The sequence below is a fragment of the Spodoptera frugiperda genome, chromosome 18 (assembly GCF_023101765.2).
Source record: "Spodoptera frugiperda isolate SF20-4 chromosome 18, AGI-APGP_CSIRO_Sfru_2.0, whole genome shotgun sequence".
Lineage (NCBI taxonomy): Eukaryota > Metazoa > Arthropoda > Insecta > Lepidoptera > Noctuidae > Spodoptera > Spodoptera frugiperda.
This window is the reverse complement of record NC_064229.1, coordinates 7,437,094-7,462,204: the sequence shown is the minus strand read 5'-3', so window position 1 is coordinate 7,462,204 and position 25,111 is coordinate 7,437,094. Positions and strand designations below refer to the sequence as shown.

At 35.9% G+C, this 25,111-nt stretch overlaps 1 protein-coding gene across 4 annotated transcripts in view; it reads right to left on the bottom strand.

Moving 5' to 3' along the window:
* Positions 1 to 25,111, bottom strand: part of LOC118278077 (klarsicht protein) — a 309,718-nt gene that overhangs the window by 270,005 nt on the left and 14,602 nt on the right. For all 4 annotated transcript variants that reach the window (XM_035597141.2, XM_035597144.2, XM_035597139.2 and 1 more), the window contains exon 2: positions 16,292 to 16,339. The gene's annotated coding sequence lies outside the window, so the exon portion shown is untranslated. The remainder of the gene's footprint in view (positions 1 to 16,291; positions 16,340 to 25,111) is intronic.

The window sequence follows — 25,111 nt, the reverse complement described above, 5'->3', positions numbered from 1 at the left end:
TGTGTGGTCTTGATGTTTTTCTATAGGTACTGCTAAATTAGATCTTTTAGATATTTTTCACATAAACATGTAAGAGATCTCAGTTACTTTATAGAAAGTGTAGTTGAAATTTGAAATTATCGAACCACAATCCAAATCAGATTTTGTACTTTTCTAATTAACTTATGTATGAACCAATGGAAATATTTAAAGAACAAATGCATTTTATGCTAGACATCGAATAGGCGGCGCGTGTGTTGTATGTAATCATTACTCAAACACCACCAGGGCTCACCAAAGTTCTGAGTATTGATAAATCGTACCAAAATAATCGCGATGACATTCCATTATCGTAGTAAAATCATCTTAACTCATAATATTTTTAGTAACTCATGTTATCACATCACGTAATATCTGAATCTGAATAATAGGGATGATGACGGGGTATGAAAATTAAAAATGTAATTAGTCCGTCAGTTAGGTAATGAAAAAATATTAGACACGTATTTTTTTATTTTGTCATATAAGATAACAATGCTTAGATAAAATCAATCAAAGTTTAGGAGTGGGAGCTAACTACGTCACTATAGAGTATAAAACGTACTCTAAAGTGACGTCACGCGATATTTCAAATGGATATATCATCGAAAGTATTTGTTTCCGTAAGAAAATAAAAAATACGTGTCTAATATTTTAAAATAATCTACAAGACGGACATTAAAATAAAAATTAGTCATCTACCCTATTCAAATTCGATCACCAATCCAATCAGTAAAAGACTGGCAGAAGAATCTATCGCCATTGAGACTAAAATCCTATATCCTGATTAACGATTTCACACAAAGCATTTCCAATATTGCCATACATCAGCCATTTTTTCGCAAGGACTTTCTCCCATATCTTGAGTGCGTAAACAACATCATTGAAAAGATCATTAAACAACTGCTTTCTAGGCCATCTTCAAGCGCCGTCCACGAAGAAGTCACGACCTCATGACTGACAAACAGGATATTTCCGTCAAGCTCCAGGCAAAACATTCCACTTTCATCATGACTAGCAAATAAAACCAAACATAGCCAGTAGCAATTTGAAATGAACGATACAAACAGCCATTACACGTGATACACACATTTACCGAGCAATCGATTTGTCCAAACCACTCATTGTAAATCTAAGCACATTATCTATCAATAACTATAATAATTTTATCTGATAGATTGTTTCTTCTTGCTTATATAAGTAATAATTGTAGATCATCTTGATATCGTGGTAATATTAGCGAAAGTTTTTATTTTGTACTTCATGGCGGCCCTAAGGCGTTATCGTACAAGTGCCGATGATAATTGCAGAGCATTAAACAAAGTATTAAATATTGATTGTATGCTCTCATCGCCTCATTGACACAATGAATGTTTTAGTTAAACTTAAACATTGTAACACGAATGATTTTGATAAACGCAATGTGACTTTTAATAACATTAGTCACTTGCAGCTGGTACTTGGGTAACACTACTAATGGAAGGAAATTTTCTACGCTAAATACCAGAAGTATCTGCAACACAAATTACTGGAAAAAAAAAACTAGATAAACTGTACAAGAGGATGCAATTATCCGACAGCTGTAATTAATCTTGCGAATAACATTTTTTAACCCCATAACGTTGTCCCATTATCCACGTCTGGTCGGTTCTAACTTTCATCGACATCTGTCATGTATGACATTTGAGCGCAGGTGCCGGGTTGAAATGTCACGATCCTGCGCCGGCGCAACTCCATGGCATTAATATTTATACACAGCACCAATTATCATTACAATATGGCCTTTTCTCCGCATTAAAATGTACTTGGCCCAACTAACAAAATGAAAGTTCGATCAATGGGACATCTCTGATTGTTTGAGAAAACTCTATAAACATAAATTGTTAAGACCTATGGCTGTACGTCGTTGGCCAAGTTGATTGGACTGAATTGATCGATACTATAATATATGGAAAGCTATAATTGCAGAGGTGGAAAGCTGCTAAACGAGAGAATCTCAGAAGAGTTAGTAGTTATTTGATCTCGCAATAATAAAAATTCGCTACCACGACATAGGACAAAGCAAATTAATTACATTAGGTACCTACTACTACCTACAACAAATATACAATCTCTAACAATTTTATCGTAATATGTAAAATGAACGAGTCAAGAACACACGTCACGCCATTAACTAGCATAGAAACAGAGACATGATTAGAAAATTTACTAGAAGAAAGCCTAAATCACCTAAAACAGACAACCGTTTATCCCTTAAACGTTAAGATAAGTATCATAACTGTGTACAAATCGCAATTTAGCGAGAAAGGCACACATCAGCTTAGTCGTGATCCACCTTAGGCGGCAAACACATTCGACGATCAGACGACACGATTGAACAGCATATTTTTTCATACTTTCTCTCTCATAGACTATCGTTGAAATCATTTATGCTTGGAGAGCATAAAAATTCAAAATACCCCCTGAACATAAAGGATAATTTAGTATCTTGTGTTAGAAATTAGGTGTGAAGCTAACCATGCTTTAAATTAGAATTTCAAAATATAAATATCGCTAATGCTATACAAGACCTCGTATACAGTCCCGATTATGACCACCAGACCGACTAGGCAATCAAACCTGTCAAGAAACAAATTAATAGCTTAAAATAAATTACTAAAGCTAAACAATGGTTACCTTAATGTAATAACTATGCACGTAAGCATAGATTTGATGTAATATTTTACTTTATCGATAAGATGACTTACATCAGCTCATGAAGTTATATAAGATTTCGTTATCTTATTAGTGGAAAGACAAATGCGTTTTAAGCAAAACGCAGATCGCAACCAATTGATATAGAAATTTTGATGAATGTTTTTACTGCCTCTTTAATGGTCTTTGAAAGTTTTATTGGTATTGCATTATATCATGATGCCTTTACTACAAAAACTATCTCATAATTGATATAATACATCCATGTTTCATCAGTGTTGTGATTAATCTCATCCATAATCAATTTTAGGACCGAGAATGCAACACATTTCCTACCTTTAAGAATCCAACCCAAAATCATCGTTCACAATTTCATTATTTCTCAGTTCCCCAATAGAATTATTACGCAAGCAAGCAAGCAGTCATTCTTAAGTACTTACAAGACAATACAAACCTGTCTGATATGCTAAATCATAGAGAAACTGCAACATGTCGACGACAGCTACAAAATGGCGTGACAATGCTAAAAACGACATCTGCTCACGCCCTAACACAATCGCTTTCTCGTATGTCTGGATTGAGGTAAAGGCCTAAAGTTATTTGCACGGATTGGATCGCCAAAGGGAACAATAAATATGAGATAAAATATTATGAAGTTTGATATTTATTATGATGTTTATTCGGATCTCTCTGTGTGCTTTTGGCCAGTGAATGTCTGCCAGGAGGTATAGAAATTTAAGTCACCAGGATATGAACATTAGGTTACACTGTAGCCATTTCAGGTTCTTGTGCATTCTTTAGTAACTTTTAACTTCCATAATTGTATATATTTACTCCTGACCACGGGCTCCAACAAGCGGGTCAAAGGTAATTATTGACGTTTTCAATTTCAAATCAGTAGTAACTTAGACCAGACATTAGTACCATTGGCGAAAATTGAGTAATAGATCATGGAAAAGGTATAAAGATATGGTTTGCAAATAAAAATAAACGTTTATCATCTTGTGCTGATGAGCATACCAAGAAGTATCGTGATAGAACGATATTATTCCTTTTTAACGCCATACCACACCGAACAATCCATCTCCTCTGTCACAATTTACTCCAACAATTGCACAACTGCTCTTAATCCCTACTCCAGCTATCATTAACTTATTTACTACCAATAACTGTCACCTAAACAATAGCATGGAGCGAGTTGTAGATCGAAATGAAATCGAAAGTGATATTTATGGGAGCAACCCCTCGCATTTGAGGATTGGAACGCCTTTAATGGAACCTTGAGTAACTCCTACGCAAGGAGTTTGGTGATGAAAGTGCTCTGTTGATTGACCATTGTGTCAGTAATAGAGGTAGAATATACAATAAATTGTCTTGATAAGTCCTTTATTGATCGGTCGTATAAATCAAACGTTGGAACTAACCCAAACTGGCATAGCATTTATCATCCAAGTCTGTTCTTTTATTCCTAACATCGAAGCTCAAAAAATAAGTATACAAGTGTTTTATCTAACTTTCACGGTGCTTTTTCTACCAGATATGTGCTATTTAGCAATACTACGAAGATGTAATAGCTAAGCTGTGAAACTATGTGACCGTTTCCACTGATACTAAGCTATGTAGCTGTGCTACGAAGATGTGCCGCTGCAAAGTAGCTGTGCGAGGAAGATGTGCAGCTCGAATATGCGATGTATCGATAACAGGGAAACCATCTGTAGCACACATCCATAGCACGCATCTTTCTATATAAAAAACATAGCTTAGCTGAGTCCGTTTACTCCAGTGCTAAGCTATGTATACCAATGAATAAGGCAGTTGTCCCACCGGCAACGATGAACGAGTAACGAGTAGAGCTAGAACTAGTGAAACGAAACAAAACAAAACAAACTAGTGAAGCGAGCACTCGCCGGCAGCGGCAGTGTGAACAGTCAGCGATCAACTATTTGTATATGCATCTCTTTTGTTTACACGGAAAGTATATCTATTGTACGTTTCTTGAGCGAGAAAATAGCCGATAGTTAGTCGTTCACTCGCCGTTGGTGGGACAACTGCCTAAGATTAATGGAAGCCAAACGCATCCATAGCAATGTAGCATAGCACATCTTCGGTGGAAAAGCACCCTCAACTTGGAAGCTTACAAAATAAGAATACAAGTGTCGTATCTAACTTAGTCACACACTCACAATCCCATCAGTCACATAGTCCACATCAGGATTTTCTTCAAACCTTCCTCTTCAATCGATTTGTCATTTTCTTCTTGACCCACAATACTAAGGCATTGAGCAAGTTCTAATGTAGGCTAAACTATTGATGATCCGAAGCCTATTCATACTCCTACTGATGTTATTTGAAGATCTACAATCAATCTCTGTTGCGAAACGGAGGTTGATCAAACAGATGGCACCTGTACCTATGGTAATGGAAAAGATTTTATCTTCTAAAAGTCATGGCATATCTAAAGATCCTTCGACAATTGTACTGCATCCATTTAATAGTCACCTTTTTCATTTATCAGGTATCACTCATGTAGATACTTCTAGTGTAACGATAACGATAGTTTTAAGCCCAGATGTCAATAATATAGTAACTAGTGGATTATGGTCCTTAAAAAAATAATTTAGAAAAGCTTTTAAATAAACAAGTTCTGTAACCTAATTTCTAAACCTATATTACGAATACCTCAAAATGCGAGTACATACACGACTACCATTACTACAGTTTAAATTGCAAATCTAGTTTAAATAGTACCCATTACTCTCCCTTTCGTCTTAGAGCATAAACGAACCGCTGCCATAAAGTACACACTCGTAACTCATTTTTAGAATGATTGCCTTCAACCTGCTCATTGGAGATTTTACTATCCTCACTTAAAAGAGAAAATATACTTTTATCCAAGCATCAAGAATAGGCATTAATATTAAAAACAGGGCGATAAACTAACGAGAAATTTTCTGTATGAGCTCGAAATCTGGGTAACGAAACCAAACCGATGAACGATGAACAAATAATAAGCAAAAAAAGGCACGTCAAGCCTTGTATCCCCTAAGGGGTAGGCAGAGATGCACATTACGGCACGTAATGCCACTGTACAATGTACACCCAACTCGAGCTCGATTCCTCTTGCCCGGCAATCGCACTTGCGACCACCCAGCCAACGAAGCAATAATAAGCAAGTAACATCAAAATAACTCATCTGAAACCAATATTGATCAGGGCAAAACTAATAAAACACTTAACATAATGACTCCTAATAGGACTGCTTTCCCATAATCAATTGGTCATTTGGCAGTCACAGCAAACGAGAAAGTGTTTGCGAGACAAATGATCATAGTTCATTAATAAGTCGTTGAAGACAATACGCGTGGGTGAATGAAAGTGAATATTTGATTATATTGCCAGTACCTGCTCCAGTGCCTACCTTCCGCACCTTATCTGCATGATCGATATTTGTTTTAGTTTCCTTGTTACAGTTAGCTTCTATCTAGTTGACCTAGATGACGTGGTACTATTTAAGGTGTCTGGTTATACATTAATCAACCATTTCTGTATTGCCTACTAAATTGTCGTCTACCTTTGTAAGTATATTGAAACTACCAGGAGCTACTAAAGTAATGCTACATGTGAACATACAAACTCAACTACAATTTCTTCAGTATCTGCCCATCAATTACACTAGAAATATCCATTCAATTCTTGAAAGAAGCCCTCATTAATAATCTCGCAGAAAACACAAATTATTCATGTGACTATGCTCACAAATCCTATTAGCATTTCCCTGTCTATTTTGTTTGTAGTCGCGCATGGACGGCGGGAAATATTTGCGATTCAATGCAAGCCAACAAATCCAGTAATAGAATCAGACACAAAATAAATGGAAGGCAATATCAATGTAGCTACTGGAAAGTCTGAATAAGAAACGGTTTTAACACGGTGTAAGAATTATTTAGATAACAACATGATAGTTTTGCTTTGTTCATAAATCGTCTGTAAGTAGTTACCTAATTAAATATTCATTCTTGATAAAGCTAAGGAAAGAAATACACAATATATGACAAAAGATACATAGATTCGATAGGTATTTTTTTATGGTATAAGCCGGTAAACTAGCTGACGCATCACCTGATGGTAAGCAATCACCGCTCATGGACACCCAAAATACCAGTGGCATCACAAGTTGGGGGTTAAGAATTTAAGGGTTACTGGGGAATCCAGAATTAGGAAGTGGGGTAATTGGGACTCCGGTAAAATCATTCACCCAACGAAACACGACACAAGCGTAGTTTTACGTCGGTTTTCTGTAAAGCCGTATCACTCCGGTGGAGCCGGCCCATTCGTGCAAGGCACTTAAAAAAGGTATGGTTTAAAACAAGAAAAAAATTTGATCATTGATACTCAGCCAGATTTCACGCATCTGTAACATCTCCCAATTCCATGTTCAATTTTTATTAGAGCACAAAACGTGTTAAGGAGATAAGGGCTATAAATTCTTATTTAATTTACAACACCCACTTTAAAATAACTACCGAAACTGTAACGAAAGCTTCGTGCCTTGTGTAACCTTCGAAGGCTTGATCGAATTATAGCGTATCTAGCGCGGTAGAGCAAAACCTTTAGTCGTACATGTGAACGATTTCCGACAACCATTCAATGCGGCTTTCTCTTCGAAATTTAGTTTAGTACTAACTAAACGGATACATATTACAATGTATATCTATTAATCTATCAAATTCCTTATTATTTTCTGTCCAGTGATATCTGACTTTGTGAATATTTCAAAATGTATCGTTAATATTCTTTGCAAGTATAGAATGAACTCCAACTTGCGTGCCTATGCGCACCGTAATAAAAAAAGAATAAATTAACACACGCTAGCCATCGACATCGCCAGCATTTGCACGGTGTTCTAAAAATAAATCTGCAATATTAATTTTTATCTGCTTTGATGCACTCACTTGCATGGTAACATAGTCGTGCAGAAGGCATAAACTAAAACAATAAATATTGTTACGTATTAAAATGCTTAACAACCGTTATGAGTTTTACATAGAAAACGTATTCGCTACTGATAAGCATGCCTGTTACATACTCATTGCATAATCTTGTTTTAAACATAATGTGGAGTAGAGCCAATATATTGAACTTAGATACTAAAAATCTGGCTTCATTTTCAATGATTTTATAAGAATTATAGCTCTCATCAGTTACTGCGAAACATGATCGAGTGGACCACACAACGGATTATATGAAAAGTGGTTCTTCTGATCGAAATGATTTGTTAACAAAGTCTGCGGGCCATCTGCGATGGTGTATTTATCCAGTCCTGTCTGGAATGCAGCTCAACTAGGCTGCATTAGCATAATGTACCATTCATTAATCAACCGACAGCGACGCGGGCGCTGGCTCCAGCTAGCAGCCGTTTCAACGCACTTTATGCTGAATTTGTGGTAATAGCCGATAATTTTCAAGTATTCATTTGCCGTGGTGACGTTTATTTGTGGGATTAACATTCAGTCTGTTATGTTTATGCGATCTCTCTAGGGGAGAGATCGGCTACTTTGCAATTTATTTCTGTACCGTAAAAGGCAGGACAGTTACGTTCTAGCTAAACTATAAATGCATTTATTTTGGCACTAAGTTCGTTAGTTACTGCTAATATCTTCGTGAGACCGGATATAATACAAGTCTAGTGTATGATCACGGGTGTGAAGCTATAATTTATTTTTAATTTCAATCAGATACTGCTAAGAAAAACTAAAGATTTATGTGACTTTTTACACCGTCTGCGATCATATCTAGATAATTTCCCGTCTCCCGTTTTTATCTGGAATATGAAGCTGGTAGAACTTGTATGACAACACGCGTTGTAATCCTAAGCTTTTTATTGGTACGCGGCGAAATAAGTGGTTTCATTGAAGCGAACATATTTACTGGTGAAAATAAAAGTGCAGCACGCATTACCATAGTAATGGGGTTTGGTGAACCTGTTTGTGGTGAAGCTATGGGGTTTGTGTTTTATCTTCTATCTTTAGATGTTAATAGCAAGTTGGTTAAGGTATATTAAGGGGTAAATATAGAAGTAATGGAAAAGCAACACATAAACAAGCATACAAATGCAAATCGTCCTGTCTGATACATTGATTGCGCAACCTGCACCCTAAGGTTTAAATAGCATTTTTAATCAGCCGTCAACAATGATTCAAAAGAACTGACAATTCATTAACTTTATCTTGACATTAAAGAGAAATATCGAAACGATTCCAACCAAACAAATCACTGTAAGCCAGCAACCTTACAGCTTAGTTAAGCAAAGCAAAGCAAGAAATTATATAAAACATGCAGTGTGCAGGTACTAATAAGTTAGGTGCAGCTCGTTCCCTAGGTGTTTCACTCTCGCAACTAATAGCTATGCGACAAGATAAAACCGACTAACGAACTGCACTTTACAAACTGGCTAACAACATACCTGACAGTGTCGTTCAGAAGTCCATTTAAACTGCAAGCGCAGCATAGTTACGTCTAATTGTTAACACGACTGCTGATGCTGAAGCAAAACTAGCGTTTCCAACTTCTGGTAATAAATTACTAACTGTGCATGATCTGGCAGTTAGATGGAATAGTGTTTGGTGTGAAAGTCATAATATTGTATGTAACATAATAATCAATGGAAACAAGTTATATGTAAAATGGTTTCAATAAGTATGTATGGTCATCAAGATTAAGAGTGTGTACCTAATATCAGATCGATCGGTGACGACCGATCGATCGATGGAAGGGATTAAAAATGACTTAATTTTGACTCAAACAAATATACAAGTTAAAGATAAATTAAAACGTTAAAAATAGAGTGTTTTCACTTATAAATAGATGATTATCATTGATCTAGATCTAGTCATTAGTTTCAAGCTCCAAGCTTTACGTGGTACAAAAATTAGATCTTACAGAAGTTACTATTTATGATGCAAATAAAAACTGTTAAACAAATGTTTTATCAATTGTCAAATGCAGCCCTTAAGACGATTTTGCAACTACTTTTTTAAGCATCCAGTAGTTACCAACCACTAAGCACAATTTTGCTTAACCTCAAGGATCCCATCCATGACGCTGACTGCAATATTACCCAGGAATGCGGACCAAACACGAGCATTAAATACGCATTAGTTACGATCCAGGGAGCAAATACAAGTTCAAATGAGGCATAAATCGCTGTTACACGGAGACATTCAATTCTATGTTTGTCTGTCTTTCTCAAGGAAATGGTGACAGTATGACTATTAATAGATTTTTCTTTTATTCCTAACTTAATGTGTAATTAAAATATTAATGACTATGTAGTCATACGTTGCCGGCCTTTTGGGGGTTAGGAATTTAAGGGTTGTTGAGGAATCGGGGATTGGGAAGATTAGGAAAGGGGGAATTGGGCCACCAGTAACCTCACTCACACAACGAAACACAACGCAAGCATTGTTTCACGTCGGTTTTCAGTGAGGCCGGTTTCACTCAAGTCGAACCATCCCAATAGAAATGAATATGAAAATCTATCAATTATAACGACGCAGTGTGCATCCGTTTTACATCACCAAGCTATCAACATTTTGATCTCATTACCTGGAACGTTTACATAACATCATCCTGAATCCATCACAAGTTTGACGTCAAACGTCAAGTTATAGAGAAATGATGGAACGATTTAATTTAGACGCTATTATTTCATATTACGTAATGTTTCGCGGATATTTTCTTGTGCCAAGTCGTAAATAATATACCGGGCATGGTAGATGAATCAAAATATTTACATTATGCAGCATTCTGGACTCAAAATGACGTAAAAACTAGAATTGAGTTTATAAAGTACTACATTTTAATATTTAGTGCCTATAAAGTACACAATCAAACTAACAGACTATACATTAACTACTTTATCAACTCACAGACGATCAAAGTGACAGTTAACTTTCAGCCATCTTTAAAAAGCTGCCAGTGTGAAGAAAAAAGAGAAAAAGAAACGTAACGTCGACAACTCGACACCTATCCATTAATTCAGTAAACAATTTCACACATCAGCTGTAGATCAACGACGAGAAACGATTTATTATACTTTCTCAACTTTTTAACTGTATACACATCAAATCCCGATGATAGTCCGATACAATAACAATAAATTCACTGTGTACTAAAAACCTTTTACATGGTACCTTTCGACGGAAGAGGTTGTAATGACAATCATCGCCTACTGAAGATGACAGTTGCATGGCCAGTTGTAGTCGAACACAGGCTCACCCACACACACGTATGCGTTGTTCAACATTGTCGATGCATGAAGATGCAACTCGGGTAAAAGTATGTAGACGCGACATTTCTTTCCAACACTCACTTTTTTTCTTTTGATCAAAGATGCTGATTAATTATTACACAAAGTCATCCATAAAATGTTTAATGATAATAAGCGAATACATGATAAATTATTAATACAGAATAATAACCTACTTAAAAAAACCTTCATCATTCTTCGTCGTTTTTGAGTAATGGACCTGTCTAACAGAAATGAGGCTGAATTCCGTGTAAACAATGACAGAATCATCAGCTGTTCGCCATCTTGGAATTGTAAATGTCAACCGCTAGTTTATTTGCACGAAGGTGACAGATGACAGGTGACAGGTTAATGAACTGTCATTCTTTACACCTGGCTTTTAAGTGGTGTCAAAGATCTCATCTTAAAGAAAACTTACAGTGTGCAACTGAGGAATTCCCATAGCATGAGCTGTTGTAATTAAGTGTCTACTTTTAATTTTAGATTAACGACCCAACTTGCAGTAATTGACGTGTGCCTATCTCCTAAATAGCTAACAGCAAGCACGCTAGCAGTTAATTAGAAGTTGTTGCTACTGCAATACGCAGATGCTTATTATACGAATAGGTGCGTTTGTACCATATTTTAAGCACATAGCGCATACGGTGTGTGGTTTTTTGCGTTGTAAAATGTGCGTTTGGCCAGCAACCCTCTTACTGCCAGGTTTAGCATTAAATATTAAACGTTTACATAGAACAACACGAACTACAACTTGTTACACACTATATACAGAGTTTAGGAGGGAACTACAATTTGTAAAGACATTTATTATCAAAAATATTTACTGGTTCAAGAAGCATCTCCAAAATTAATTAGCCTCTTTCCCCCATTCCTACCAAAACAAGAAAAAGAACTGGCACATCTATCTTGGCATTGTCTGTGGCATCTTGAGCTCTGGTTACATCATAATCAGACACCTACGTTTCGGAAGCGGACGATCCATATTCATCGCTTGGTTTGGATAACCGGTAGGCAATGTAATTGCTCTTTGTATGCTCGACTGACTCGTATGAAGTTGTATGGACGCGTGGAGTTAAATTCTCATTCTATCAATGGTTGCTTCGCAAAGAATAAACGTGTGATAGGTAGGTACAATGTTTGAAGTTAGAGCTGAATATTGGAGTTTTTTTCACGGTATTACATAGTTTTATCAAGAGTTAGGGTGCTTTTGTGCACCAGATATGTGCTATGCTACGTTACTGTGGAACTGTTTAGTTTCCACCAATCATAATCATTGGTACAGATAGCTTAGCATTAGTGGAAATGGACTCAGCTAAGCTATATATTTTATAATTATGGTAAGATGCGTGCTATGGATGTGTCCTATAGATAGCTACCCTACTATCGATACATTGTACACTCAAGCTGCGCCCAGCTGCACAATTGCATAGCTACATAGCACATCACAGCTTTCTATAACGATTTGTTGGTTTGGAGTACCTTGATGTCCAGTTATCTCTCATATCTACTATCATTATCAGCCAAAATACGTCCAATACTGTACCAAAGCCTAAGTCTTACCAAACTAAATTATCAAGTGCCTCTGGCCTCAATATAAGTACCTAATTTACAGCCTTGTGTACACTTCTGTCCAAAATAAAAATTCACGGTGCGTTATGAATTTAAATGTTGTTAAAATAAAAAACAAACTTATCTAAGTAGTTACCTACTCTAGTGGAACGACAGCTGCCGAGAATAATTCCAGTTGTGTGTCTAAGCCATTGTTTTAAACGTCTTTTTATAGACTAGTGGATAAACAAACGTCCTTTGAGGCCCGCCTTAGTTTTACAAGCACATTTTGAGTAGATACTTCTACCAAATTAGGGCGTTCTTGCGTAAACTTTATAGTATTTTTACAAGTACTTACTATAAAAGTAAGACACTAGATCATCTACCGGAGTACTTTCAATAAAGTATACATAACTTAAAACCTTTTATTGCCTGAAGCTACCTACTGAAGAGGCAATTTGGTGCGAAATTCACTTTTCACCACCTATGTTATGATACCTACTATGTTATTAGGGGTAAGCTGACTACAAGTCGAGACCGTTTGACATTAGAAGAACTTTAAAAGTCTACTGCTGAACCAACAACATTTATAATAATTTGGTTGTAATCTCTACACAACTAAAAAAATGCAATAAAAGTCACTGGAATTAATCTCACTAGTTATTCTACACTTAATCCATCTTTACGCGAAGCGGCTGGAATTTAATCTTTATTTGGAACGACGGTCGGTGAACCGTCTCAAATCGTCTTACAAGGCCATCGGTATTGTCCTCCTAGCAACCGATTGCCCGCTTCCATTAATTCTTTAACTCATGGACACAGCATGTATAAATAATCTGTGCACGTTCGTTTGACGTTTGAAAATATTGGCGGGCTTTTAATCGCCGCCATGTTTTGCATAGATAGATAAAAAATATTCAATAAATTATGAATTATTATTATCATTCTTATAAAAGAGGTACCTTCTAAAAATGCGGAAGCAAAAGTGATTTCTGATATTTTCTCACTAAGTCATTACTATTTCAATTTAATGGATTGTAGAATTTTATGGTAGCTGTTAGCTTGACGAATGTTGCTAAGTTTAAATGAAACCAATTTTAAACCACTCGTTGACATTTTCAAGATTTTCTCCGAAGTTCTTATTTTTGTCCTCATTAAACTACTAACTGGCAGTTTTAGCACACATAAACAAAACTTTAAAAGCTTTCCTATGTCGGTAACCATCAAAAGTTCTCTATTAAAGCTTTGAACTTCAAATTGAGTTAAAATGTAGGTAAAGTACCATTCAAAAATAATCACTCCTTAAATCAATTTTACTATCTACAATCCGTCTAAATTGCTGACTTAGTAGACTCTTAACATATTAAGCACAACAATAAACATTAAAACTTCCTTAAATAAGCAATAGATATCGACTCTAAAAAAAAGAATATCAAGCAAGTAAGTCCATTCAAATTCCATTCGAACATAAATAGTCCAGTCATTTGGTAGTTTTACCTGGAAAGTTTTCCGGGAGTTTTGAAAATTGGTAAATTTATAGATTTGGGTATGCTCTTTTCGAATTTCAACTTTGCCACCTCGTACAACCGCCGCTCGCGCCGCCATATTGAAAAAATGGCACCCAAAAACGGTTTTTTGTGAATATCTCCGTTCCGACGCATTTTACGAAAAAAATTTTAAGTACAAAATTAAAGTAGAAAAAAAATCCTACAATTTATGTATTAACAACTTTTTTATAAAATCAATAGTTTTTGGCGTACGAGGGCCGCAAATTATTATTCATCTGCACCACCACGTGTACAAACAATGTGTGTTGTGCAGCAACGATTGTCGCAACCGATTGCTGGGTTCGCTGTCATTGCAGCGGTAAGTCCCCTGTTTGAGTAGTGTCCTCAAACAGGGGACTTACCTACCGCCTGACGCAGGTGCTTACCGGACACAGGAGTTTCGGTAGGATCCTGTTTTTGATTGGGCGGGAGGAAACGCCCGGGTGTCATCACTGCGAAGACCGCCCGGAGGACACGGTGGAACATATAACATAACACATATAACATCAGAAACAGGAACCTACCGAAACTTCCCTGTTTGTACAACACACATTGTTTGTAAACGGTTTTTTATTAATATCTCCGTTCCGACGCATTTTACGAAAAAATATTTATCTACAAAATTAAACTAGAAAAAATTTCGTACAATTTATGTATTGATAACTTTTTCATAAAATCAATAGTTTTTGGCGTACGAGCGCCGCAAAGTATTATTCATCTGCACCACCACGTGTACAAACAATGTGTTTTTTTTAAATGTATCAATTCTTAAAAACTAATTACGATATCTCGTTCAAACCAATTTTCTTTGAAAGTTTCCATTAAAATCTACAGCATATATTTTTTTTAGTTTTCTTACTCACTTATTTTAAAAGTTAGAGGGCAGGACACATTCGATAGACCTCATTTTTCCACTTTGGAAGTGTCTATCTTTCAAACAATTGATTTTGACGAAAAATGGTTTTAGGAACCATGACGTATTTTAATGGCCTATCCATAGACAACCATCACGGATAGGTTAGACGAAAAAAAAATTTTTGTAGAGGTGCAGTCTCCGCCCTCTATCTCGGAAACGGTACACGGTATAAAAAAAAGTTTAGACAAAAGTTGTAGAGAATTTTGTATTCTACAATATTGGTATTAAATGCAAATACCAAAATCCCATAGGAAATGAGATATTTCCAAAAAAAGTAAAAAAACGATGTTTGGGACCTTTGGACCTTAAAATTTAATAGTTGCTTACACCCTACCATATGTAGGTTTTGAAAAGTTTCAGGCAGTCATTATACAAGTATATACAAAATTACAGCTGGGTATCTCATTCCGAGGTGAAATCCTAATTTGACTGGACTAATAATACTTTGCGGCCTCGTACGCCAAAAACTATTGATTTTATGAAAAAGTTATCAATACATAAATTGTAGGAAATTTTTTCTAGTTTAATTTTGTAGATAAATATTTTTTCGTAAAATGCGTCGAACGGAGATATTAATAAAAAACCGTTTTTAGGCGCCATTTTTTCAATATGGCGGCGCGAGCGGCGGGTGTTCGAGGTGGCAAAGTTGAAATTCGAAAAGAGCATATCCAAATCTATAAATTTACCAATTTTCAAAACTCCCGGAAAACTTTCCAGGTAACCCCCTTTTTATCTACCAAATGACTGGACTAAAAGCTTCTAAAAAGCATTTAAAATCCTGACCACTGCCACCTACCACAGATTAAACAAACAATCTTGGCATTAAAATACATTCCCACTGCAGCCAGTCATTTAACAGTGTAATCGCGATAATAATACGAAAGTGTATCTGAGGTAACGTTGAGTCGAGCTGAACCGAGCGTAAAATGAGGCCCAATCGGACCCCGACCGAGAGCCCACTGAACCATGGCCTCTTGGCCTTAGATGACTTCATTGTTCCATTATAGGGCTGACAGTTGACTGAAAATGGGGGAAATTGGGACGTAAAACCTACCTAAGTTCCTACCTATAGTATTAATATTAATTAGACGATATGAATTCAATTGCCAATGCCGACGTACGCGCTGGATAAGGCCATGGAAGAAACAAAAGAAATATGTGAGATCCTACCTATATTTATAAGGATCGTAGTAGACGAAAAATTGCAACTTAATACACATATCATGTATGAAAGTAATAACCTAACTTATACTTACATACCTAAGCACGTCAGTCGGTATTACATTGTACAGGACTGGTTGTAGGTATCTGAAAAAGGAAAACAATAAGTATTAGACAGATGAATAATTTGACGCAAAACCAAAACATGTGTCCAAATTATACGCTTAACAAGCAAGTCATTAAAATAACTCTTAACCAAGATCAAAGAGATGAAACACAAATTTCCTCATGTTACATAATTTTTCACGAAAAAGATGGTACTATGCAAGCTGCATATAAACTGCATAAAACATGCCATAAGGTGTTAAATTTACCACCGTTTTCACTCTAATATAAGAGATGACCGACGCTCTGGCGTCTTGCCAGATGCTAGAGTATTTCAGGACATCCCTTTTAAGTGTTTTATTAATTTTGCCTTAAGGTTATTCTAAGCTAAGACGTACTACGAGAATACCAGCATTAAACACAGAGACACTAATCAAAACTAACGACTTGTTTAACATACATTACTGTAGAACAAAGAGAGAAGATGTTTATAATCAGTTCAGAAGCAGCAATGGATTAGAGATGACTTCTATGCTCGTTAGTAAAGGCTCCCTACTTTCTATAGTTAGTTAAGGTGACGCGTTATTAGCTGTGTCGTCAGTCATCGAATATAGCTCGTTGTAAATAAACTTTTAATGGAATTTCTCTATGACTATCAATAACTTATGTTGGAAATTATAATAACGAGTGGACGCTTCATTTCACAAAACAACAATTTGCTTGTTAATAAACTAGTAAATTATCGACTATTGATCATCGACCCTTTTTATAGAACAAAGGGACCAATAACAACCGAAATTCTGGTATTATAAATGCGACAGAAGAAGGTGTAATAGAAAAGGTAGGTCAAACAGATAAAGTATTAGTAGATTAACAACTTTTATATCTACAACCTATGTATTCTATGTAAGTTTGACGTTAAGGTATTACTCATACAGTACCACAACACAATCTCCAGAACATTCCAAATACTATTTCATTGAAGGAAACAACCAGAAAAGTAAAAGTGAATTCAAATCCCACGCGAACTCGAGTACAACGCCTAGTTAACCAGTTAACACCAGCAAAGATCGTGATATGTCCGCCGATAGTCCTGGGAACTGCTCTAATTACGACTCAATGAATAGATCGATTGGGTTGGGCGCCAATAATGGCGGCAGACACAATTAAACAATAGGTAATAAGACGAATCTAATTTAATCAAATTATAATTTAAATTAATTTACTAAGATTTTATCTTTTTTATCTCATCATCTACCTATTTGGTAAGTTGAAAATCCCAGAATGTCCTATCGAGATTTTTTGGCTAGTAATGAATAACTAACTACACCACCATAAGTATTTTTGCCATGTAAAATTCTCGTTAGTTAAATGTATTAACGAAATATTAAGGAAATAAATAGTTGTGTGATAAAAGCCCAAAAAGCAAATCTAGAGACGAAATCACACACATTCCTGTCCGATCCAAAATAAGTGATACAATTTTACAATCACTGCAAAATACCTCCCCGATCTAACAACTGCTCATCTTATAGCCACAAAGTTGTTTTGGTTACATAACCTGTGACATTTAGCGCCACATCTACACAAACCATTGGTTCTCAACATCTCACTTTCTTCGGTTAACAACAATAAGTATTGATGTAATGGAGAACTTCATCAATTTCATGTCCATTCATAAACCTTAAGGTGCTTTATGCAGTTTTCTATTCAACGTGATGGAAAGAAAGTACATAAAAATGTCCATAAAAATATCGAAAGGGCGTTAACTTGATATTCGTTTTTAATAGCTCTATGGTATTGCATATTAAACTGTTCTGTTATGTTAGATAACATGGGTTTAATTGACTAGAAGTAACTTTCTTAATCGCTCATTTTAAACCGGCATTCGCAGACGTAAGGACATTTTCGATCTAAAAATACGACCAACACTAGTGGTATCTTTCTTTTTTTGCCTGTATGAAATAAGCACTGAACACGCCTTAAGTCACTCTAATTGCGCGAATACTGTCAACACCAGCATTCCTCCACACCCAAGTTTATAAAACCACAGAAAATACAAGTTAACTTGGACAATTTATCTACGATAATTGTCGCAAAGAGCCGCAATCGGCCCACCATAGAACGACGCAGCTGCACTAATTAATAAAGCAAGTAACTTAATAACCCGCATAGTACAAATTAATTCGATCGTGCTAAGAAATTGTGGAATTTAGATTTTGTTTAATCGCCATCATTGATCGGCTATTGGAATTTATAAGAGCGTTTGCAAATACTTGAATCTCGCAACGGTAAGATATGAAGTTCAAGAATTTTGATTGACTACAAACTATGAAGCTTTTCTTTGTGATCATTTTGAGATAAAAACCTCAATCAACACTGTATAAATGATGTTAAACAAATCTATAACACGTGATGAAAAGGAGCTTATTATGAGCAGTATGTAGGCATTTTAGTGGCAGGTAAACAAACCTTGTTGACACAAGTAGGTTCAGCATTAATTTACCTTCCAGAATCGCTCAGTAAAACGATGGAGCCAGTTTAATTGACCTGACCTATGAAACCTTTTATCGTCAGAACTAATTAGGCCCCACTAACCACATTGCTAAACAAATTGATTCAACTAATTATAAAGACTTGTTTGCCAACCCGCCACATTATTCACGAGGCGCTGTCAAGTTATCTGAAGTTGAAACAACAATAGTATCAAAGTAAACCATCGATTGAATATTACTTATCGCAAAATTCCTTACCAAGATGGATACCGATCAGAGTTAACGGAAAATGAAAACGGTAGAGAGATGAATCAACAATTTACAATAACATAGTTTGAAATATAGATAAGTGGTTAAGATCTGTCGACTTTCATTGTGTTTCAAGAAGTTTGGTCATACATAAACATAATGTAATTGTTTGTCTGTTTGCACTGAGTAAAGCTATTGCCTCCTGACCGTTTCTCAGAAAAGATGACGTCAAAGTAAGATTTAAAAATTGTACATGTTTGCCCTTTCTACAGTCACAGTGTCACTAATCCTATCTACATCTTGTTGGATACCGGTTTCCTGTTCTTCATCCTTTATTTATATTTTAAACCCTGACTTTACTATACTGAAACTGTCGTGTGTATACATATACCTATAGCTTTTGGAACCACTATTTTACTCTCGGGTCTACTATTCCTACCGTACCACAAAAAACACCACTAGCATTTTTTGTCCTCACTTCGGGACACAGCTACTACACTAGCGTTGCATCACGTATAACAAACAAAGAAATGAATATTTGGGTTACTATTGTAGCCAACCCAACCTAGCGTCCTTGACAGACAGACAGACAACTGTTTCTACACAACCTGTGGCTCCAGTATGTAGGGCACATGTTTTGCATGGCCCTACAACATTACACACTACACGAGTCGTTATTAGGCGTAGACAAGTGTCCTCATAAAGGGTTGTCTGCGAGATGCCATGCGACATGCGAGAGGCTTAAAATAAAAGTCTGTTGTGTGTGGTAGACTTATTTTCTTCTAATATTATAAACCACTGAACCATTGGTTCAGAGATGGCTATTTATAAACTCGATTTAAAATTATTAAAAGTCTATTAAAAACAATTTTAATAAATAATAGCACCAATTATACTCGTACCAAACGGATGTTTTTAGCATTTATCAATGTCTATTTGATTCAAGTTACACGAAACATCCTGTGGACATTATTGGGGCAAACTTGTACTGTCAGCTTTCCATTTAATCGCTCACCTGTCTCCAACCGTCAAGAGTTCCATGTTTAATAAGGAAAACACTTCAGCCTCCGCAGGTCTCGGTACAAAATTAATTTAGCTCTTGTACCTAATTGGTACTTTGACTACAAGAAGTTTATCGTTATTCGTATTAATTGGAACAGGTTCGAGTAAATTACTGCATTTATTAGTTAACTGATTGGTTTAGGCTAAAATTGATTTACATACCTCGGGAGGGCTCATAACTTAATTATATTGTGACTAGACCCAAGGACGAATTGCTGTTAGACTTTTGTTGCTTCAAAATGTAGCCAAACATAAGAATGGTGTTTAATTTCAAATCCTAATCCAAAACAGTAGTATCTTCATCAATCACGCTATTTTTCACTTTATGAACCCTTTATCAAAGTTCCATTTGTATCTTCTCTTTAAAACTTTTTACACAGTCCCCCAAAAACCCAAACGTCCCCACAAAACGCAACAATCTGGAAACATGATCCAACATCTTGAGACCTCGTGGACTTATCTAAGATAGTATCAACACACCTCTTGACTCCCGCCATGTGTTCAAGGAAACGCCGAGATTCGAGATAATACGACCTGTTATTAGTGTCAATGTGGCTGTCAACATGCAGCCCTTAAAAGGTAAATCGACGAGGAACAACTACGGTGGTATTGCGAGACGGAAAATACGATCGTGATGCTGGTTTATTTAATGTGTTGAGGCTGTGTTAATGGGTAATGTCGACGATAAATCAAAACGTTTTCCAGTGCCCTTTTTTTAAGTGATAATGTGATTTCAGGAGGATGTTCTAGATCTAATATCATACTTTCATGGTAGCAATTATAAATGTTTGTTTAACCCCTAGAATGTGACCACTTTAAGTGCTTAAGTGCATAAAGAAGACATAAGATGGAAAGAAATTGATCGACCGCGAAAACAGTAACTTCACGAAAGTTTGATCCATATAGCTTCAACTCAACCACAAACTGCTCTATCTCCAGCTATAAAACCTCTTTAAATCTATTCGAACAAAGTTGTACCAATAACCTACTGGCACATCGACCCTAAAATTAGTCTTAAATGAAGAATGACCAAAGGGCTTCCCACAAACGGTCGTATTATTCATAAACCGCTACAGAAGGGCCGATTGAGGTCACACGACCATATGATATATAGTAAGCTGCAGGTAACAGGAAATGTTCCACTAAAGTCTAAACAGTGTGCAGGGTATTGGAGGAAACGCGTAACAAATCGTTGATCAGAGCCCATGAGAGGTCAGATCGGGATAAATTAAGTGTCGATGGTTTGGCACGATATTATGCTGGGAACCTGGGAGGATTATCGGTATGGTGAGTTAGACATATTAAGAGATTCTAACGGCTGTGTAGCTAATCAGGTTTAGTTATCAAATTGATGAATGAACTCTTCGACTTTATGTTTTCTAGTCATCAATAAATCAATGAGAATATGATACCCTACTAGTCTCCATTACACCTGATCATTACACAGCAATGATATACAATTGAGAATGATTTCAATTGCCGTTCCTATTCTGGCGTGTTACCTCTAATACCAGTGATCTCTTATCCTGCATTACCAAGGTCTAATTCCCAGATAGTAGGGCACAGTTGACATAGAATTTACTTCCCCATGGCTATCGGTCAGTGTGAAAACTCACGCAAATCGTTCAGAACCGCAGTCACGATGCAATCTGCATTTACTTATTTAGAAATCGAAATAACGCACGCTCGCATACCAGATATAAACGATACATTCCGACAGATGATATTGGAACTTCTTGCCTATTCAGAACAGATTATAGGACGGTAATAGTGACAGGCTTTAAGATTGACGAGGTATTGGATTTCGATAATTCATTCTTTACACAGATACAATATCTATATGTATAGCTAAAAATTTGACAAAGTAAATTCGCGATCACATACTCAAATTCAAGGAAAGAAACAAAAGCACAGCATGCGAAATGATGAACACAAAACAAAACCGCGCTTAATTTTCCAACATGGCCGCGGTACGAAAGGGCTTTAACGTCGACAACGGTCCATAACAGATAACTGTACAGCATATTGACCATAACCTTTAATAAGCCCCCAATAGCCGCGAACCGTGTAGTTTCCACACTTAATTCGAGTTAAGAAATAACCACAACAAAAGCTTTATTACCTGTAACATTCTTCCTAGGTTATTTTACGACGTATAAATGGCGCATCTTAGTACCTATTATATTGTACGTACACATTAATATTTAACTTAGTATAAAGTATTTTATGGTCATGTAAGTTTGTGTCTGATTCTCCAGTTTTCCATTAGGTATACATATTCGAATCATTGTCTGTAAAAAATGCATTTCTTTGTAGTTAGGTATTTCGGTATAAGAATTGCGTTTCTTAACTTCGAATCTCTTCGTGGATGTGGGAAGATTGGTTAAGCCGAAACGACCACTAGTACAATGACATGGAAAGAAAAACGTTTAATAACTATTTAAACCGACTTCAAGAAAGTTTTTACGTGTATGTAAGTTTGTATGCAATTATGTAAAAATTGTATAATCAAAGATAAACTTGATGCTCCGGGATGTTTATTTTTACTAGCTCGAACGTAATTTCATTCATCATATTTCTGCAATTAGTCAAAGTGTACCAACACCATTAATTTTACAAATAGAGAGCGCTTCTTCATACTCAAACATGCACTCGCATATCTGCATTTAAATTGTCTAACAGTACAACTAAACACGTTTAAATAAAATAAATGACAACACGTTTGAGGTTATGTTTCTACATCATAAACTCAGAAACAGATCAGTGTGTCACACTTATTACATATGGAAATGGGAAACCAATAAAACCATATAACTTAACTGTAATATGAAAAGTATAATCCATAAATCTCCAATCATTTTCCGTATAATTTTCTAATATAAAACTCGAGTATTGATTTGTACCACGTGGAAGTAACGAACACCGACAATTAGCATGAGAATCGAGAAATAACTGTTGGGCCAGATACATAATTCAGTACTATGAAGTTTTAAGTTATCGCATGAAACCGTAGCTCGAAGACAAATTGTATTGACGAGACGAGAATACCGTTGATTATTATAGTTTTGAGACACGTCTTGTGTTACAAATTACTTGCATTTTATGTTAGACTCATCAGAATCTATTGAACAAATACTTCTGGAACTTTCAACACGGATAACTTTCGAAACATGTCCATTACTTTTATATGTGCGTGCAAAATTAAGATTACATCCACCCTGTATATAAATTTAGTATCAACGACCAATTGCAATGTTTACCTATAGTTCCAAACCTCCAATTTGGCCAAGATGTTCTAAATAATTCAATGCACGACCACATAATCCGACGCTACTCGTCTGCGTAGGTACCGTAATAAAACTCCCTGTCACTATTTACGATACCCTGAACAGTAATATTATAGTACTTTGTGCCCTCAAGCCAGGAGGGTGGCCCATTTTAGTACTCCATCTTACATGCTCGTATTTATTCTATCCTAATTGGGCAACCAATATTCTCAATTGACATTTACTGTTGCCCCAGATCAATGGTACATTTTATGCTTCCTATCCCTTTTATCAAGTAAGGTTGTAAATTAGTAATAAACAATTGTTCATACATTGGCTAAAACCTAGCGATTTAAAAGCGGATGATGTTGGCCGATTACAGTTAAGGTATTAAATGATCATTTGCATTAGCAAATGTAGGAAGTTCAGATGGGATTGCGTATAAATGCTAATTAAATAACGTAAAGATAATTATTTTTTATCCTTAATGCCCTCGCTCTTGTCAAGCTCAAATATAAACCAAGTTGTCATAAAGAAAGTTCTAGTACCAATAAAATGCAATGGGGGATACTGTGCATTTTATAGGCACTTGCCCATTTAAGGGGTTGTATGTGAAAATCTACGGCCACTCCCAACCCAACCTAGCATTTAAATTTAGAATTCCATTATGTTTGAATGAAGTTGTGTCAGAAACAACGGCGTAGACCATAAACAGTAAATATCCACATTGAACGTCGTTCAGCCAGTCAGGTTCGGAGTTTGAACAAACGGCGCTTATAAAACAAACGTTATCCCAGAAACACGAATGCTGGCTGGCGGGAAAGCAGCGGCCACGACGAAAACAATAAAGCGAAACGTCATTTACATTAGAACTACCGTTTTATAAGACCTTTTGTGGTCTGCTTGAGGCTCCACCACCGCTTTGTTTGATGTAACCCGTATTATGGAGATCTCAAACGTAAATACCGCATAAGATGAAATGTCGTCAAACAATGAATACTTACTAACTCTTATTAAGTATGGTAGATCACAGGCGGTCCCATATGAGGGTATCTTGACTGGTTATAGGTAACTTATCATTACCTTAAATAAATTGTCATTCAAAAGACTTTATGCTCTTCTAAGATGCAATTCTCAGAAACTAAACAATAGCTCTGATGAAATCGATACCGTATTGATTTCGAAACTACATACCTATTCGTTATCTAATAAATTGAGAACAGGATACGGATATGACTTAACTTTTTTAATTCCTCTGAAAAAGACACAAGAAAGACGTCCCTTTCAGTTGAATTATGAAACATTCCTAAGAAATGTTTGAACACCTGTTTTCTTCTAACGTACATTCAGCAATAGCTTTACGATCTAAAAGAGGGCAACATCAAACAAATCGAATTGTTTTTCAGTTTTGAAATCAAAAACTTGAGCAGCTGTACAAATGAGTATTGGTTACAAATTACCTAAAGGACGTTGTCTCAAATATGTATTTTTGAACTCAACATCAGTCGACTAAGTATTTACATACAATACGTTGACAGATTTGAAGAAAAATATTCTGCCTTTCACACAGTAGGCAACAAAGGTCATTAAAAGCATTTGGTGCGTATTTTTACAATATTTTTTAAGTATTTTAATTCATAAATACCTATTTAATAGATTGATAAAGGATTATTTTAAAAATAATCGTCAATTTTCAAATTGTACGACTCAAAATACAAATTCCTGAGACGAAAAGCGACAGT